Source organism: Macrotis lagotis, chromosome 2 (genome assembly GCF_037893015.1).
Source record: "Macrotis lagotis isolate mMagLag1 chromosome 2, bilby.v1.9.chrom.fasta, whole genome shotgun sequence".
Taxonomy (NCBI): Eukaryota; Metazoa; Chordata; class Mammalia; order Peramelemorphia; family Peramelidae; genus Macrotis; species Macrotis lagotis.
The window spans coordinates 305807465-305811680 of record NC_133659.1 but is presented as its reverse complement, the minus strand read 5'-3'; positions in this window follow the sequence as shown (position 1 = coordinate 305811680).

Genomic DNA, 4216 nt, shown 5'->3' with positions numbered 1-4216 from the left:
TTTGTTTCTCTACTTGTCTCTTTAAGCCTCCTTAAATTAAAATGCAATGCAGCCAAAGTATTCATAAATAAAAATCTTGAAATAGCAAAAAAAAAGTACACATAAATGAATTGGCATACAGTTAGCAACTCTCAAAAACTAACTAATTAAAATCCTTAATTAAACACTAAAATAGACATTCTTTAAACAAATTGTCAACATTCAAAAACACTGAAAAAATACAATTAATTGGAAAATAAAAAGAAGTTAAAACACTAAAACATAAACCCTTAGCTAGTGGGATTTTTAAATGAGAAGAAACCCAAATATTTAGTATCAAAAAGCAATTACAAGAAGAATAAAGCAAATTAACTTAAATTAATTTAAAGTAGTTTGCTTGCTTTTGTGCTAATATGACTGAAAAATTATATAAGGTTGATGAATCCTGATAGAAATGTGGTAGCTATGTGAGCAGAGAGAAGGGATGAGATGTGAAAAATATTGTGAATGTAGAAATGACAAGGTTTGAGAGCTGATTGGATAAGTAGGGTGGGGCAGAGTGAGGAGGCTGAGACAATGGTCAAGTTATGAACCTGGGAGACAGGAAATGGGGTAGTGCCTGCAAAAGAAATAAGGAAGATTGAAAGAAGGAGGAAAGGGAAAGATACCTTTAGTTTTGAATATGTTGAGTTTAAGGTGTCTTCAGGATAGCAATTTGAAATAAGAGGTGATTGGAGATTTGGATTCACCTGCATAGAGATGATGGTTAAATCCATGGGAACTGATGTGAGACATAGACAAACAGAGATAAAGACAGAGAAAGAGGTTATGGGTGGGGGAGAAGAGAAGGAGGAGACTAGGGCAGAATTTTCAGAATGAGTAAAAAAAAGCTATTTTGAAAGATATAAAAATGATCAGTATTGCAACACGATCTAGATTCTAAAAGATCACTGATTAAATGCTACCAATTGAATTCAAGGTGGAAAATGAAATGTTTTTTTCAGACATTTTCAATGTATGTATTTGTTTTAATTGACTGTGGCTATTGGTTGTGTGGGTCTGTTTTAATTTTTTATATTTGGAAAGAGCTATTTGGTGGAAGAGAGGAACTGATAATAGTATTGCAAAAAAACAGAAAAGAGTCAAAGGAAGTTCAGCGGGAAACATGAACAGACATGACAGCTTTGAAAGTAACATGAATGAATTTATTATATTTTTTTAAAAAGCAGGCTGTGTGGAATAGAGATTTGTATCCACAATCATGCCTTTCTCTATTTTTTTATTCATGGAAATGCTCTTTTTTGTGATCCTCAAATTCAGAATAAAACTTTAAATAAAAAAGCATGATAGACCTATCTTTTAGTAAGTTGGATTATATTGATAGAATGTCAATTCCTTGCGGGCAGAGATCATTTTTTAAATATGGTCTCAGATTTAGAGCTTAGATCTTAGCTCTGCCAGTGAGGGGTTTCTAATAGTAGAATGTAAGATCCTTGAGGGTAGGCATGACTTGTCTCTATTTCCCCACTGCCTTGTGGAGAGTTGATGTAATTGAACTGAGCAACATGGTGAGGATTTCATAAATGAGGATCTCCTTCACTATAATACTACTGCTAATGTTAACTAACATTTATATAGCCCTCTAAGTTGTGCGATTTGTTTGCTGTCACTTTAAAAAATTTTTTTTATTTATGCCAATGGGGTTAAGTGACTTGCCCAAGGTCACACAGCTAGGCAATTATGTGTCTGAGGTCACATTTGAACTCAGGTTCTCCTGACTCCAGGTCCCGTCTCTATCCGCTGTGCCACCTAGCTGCCCTTTGTTGAGTCATTTTTCAGGGATGTCCGACACTTTGTGACCCTATTTGGGGTTTTCTTGACAATGAGTTGGAGTGGTTTCCCATTTCCTGCTTCAGATCACTTTACAGATGAGGAAACTGAGGCAAGCAGGGTTAAGAGACTTGATCACGCAGCTAGTGTCTAAGGTCAGATTTGAACTCAGGTCTTCAAGATTCCAGGTCCGGGATTTTATCCATTCTACCACTTAGCTATGATTATCTGTGAGCCCAGGTGATAACATCAATGACAAAGGAAATCATTGTTCATAGACTGAGTTCTATTCGAACCATTCATCCAACTTTCTTATTTTATCGATAAGGGAATCAAGGAAAGATTAAACTGTTTGCCCAAGATTACCCATCTAGTGAGTGTTTGGGGCAAGATTTGAAATTTCCTGCTTCTATGACTATTCTTCCATTTAATCAAAAATGATATTATCTATGAAGCTTTTGAGCAGAGACCATGTACCAATGAATGAGATATTATATAAGTAGAGGAAGGGGATGTTCCAATTTTGAACATGGAAGCTCAGGAAAATGAGGTGAGTCAAATGACATATAAGTTGAGAATTTAGATGACCAGGATGACAGATCTTACTATCACAGCTACATAATATTCTTTCCTTTTTTTCTTTTTCTTTTTTTTTTTTTTAGGTTTTTGCAAGGCAATGGGGTTAAGTGCCTTGCCCAAGGCCACACAGCTAGGGAATTATTAAGTGTCTGAGGCTGGATTTGAACTCAAGTACTCCTGACTCCAGGACCGGTGCTTTACCCACTGCACCACCTAGCCGCCCCCAATATAATATTCTCTTTATGAGCTCATTCCCCCTTCCCTACCCTTAAGAAAATATTTTCAGGAACCACATAAAGTAGAAATCATTAAAAAATAATTCCAAGCTGTACTCTATAGTGAAGTGAGCAATTTATAAGATAACAACATTATGAAGAGACAATATAAGACATAAGAATTCCGAAGTGTGACGTACCAGGAGTCCAGAGGACTAATAGTGAAACATTTTTCCCATCTCTTGACAGAGAGGCATAGGCTCAAAATGCAGAGCAACATATATATATGTATTTTTGGACACAACCAATAGGAATTTGTTTGATTATGCCTATTTATTACAAGGTTTTTGATTTTTCTTTATTATTCAATTGGGAGTGGGAGAGAAAAAATAAATGCTTTAAATTGAAAAAAATAAATTTTTTAAAATAAAAAAAAGCATAACCCTCAGCATGTGGAAAAAAGTCAGTATGGATGGAGTTAAGAATCACATCTAGTTCAATTGTTTCTCATGCTTTCACCACATGGTCCAAGTGCACCCACAAGCAATCTTGATTCTCGTCTGTTGTCTTTTTTACACAAACTCATGAGAAGCCGTCAGGGACTAAAAATACAATTGATATTTTTTTGCAGACATATGTGAGGCATAGACTTTGGACCAGTGACAAATATAGGGACAGTTTTCTTTCCTTTTGGCAATGTCACAAGTTTTCTTGAACTGATGGAAAATTATGCCTTGGAGACCACAAAACCCTTTCCTGTTTGTAACATGTACCTCCCTGAATGGTTCAACCAGCCCAATTAAAGCAGAGGTCAATAGGAACCGAGAAGCAGCAAGTGTTGCTTCTGTCAAATTGAAATGACTGGATCCCAAGCCCTGATTTTATTTCATTTTTTTTTAACCCCAACTGGGGGCACTCCTCTTTATAATCACTTGCGGTGTGACTCAGTCATGTGCAAGACTAACTGAATTTATTTGTGTGTTCATTGTGTGGTTCCCAAAGTTGCCATTGAAATGTCTGGGCCATTCAGATTGCAGAAAGAGAAAAAGAAAAACATAATGCCATCGACTCAGTCAGGTAGGGGCATTTCGAACTTCTATAGAATAGGAACAAAGCTGGGATGTTTCCTGTGCCAATTAGCACTTTCAGCGGAGGGAGAAGGAAGTATGTCTAAAGATGCCTGAATAAGAACCCAGCAAGCTCAATGTTTGAATGAGAACAGCCCAGCAAGCCTTCTTGGGCCTCTGCCATTTCTGTAGAGACCATGGTGGAGGGTTCCCAGGAAGGTCATCCAATTCTAGTGAACTGGAAGGATTATTTGTTTGAGGTGGGGGGCTGAGGAGGAGGGAAGGGACTTGAGGGTTATTGCCTTCCACACATACCCAAGAGACATCATTTGCCAAAGTCTGGCTTCACAGGGCTTGTAAATATTTTCGAGTTGAAGTTATGAATACTGCCATTCAAGAAATGGGCAGACAACTAAAGAGAAAATTACTTATGAATTATATGCACAATTTAATGGAGTTGTAGAGTTGTAGATGTATTTGCTTGTCAAACTCACACACACACATACATGCATACATACATACATCCCTAAACTGATAATTTAGTTA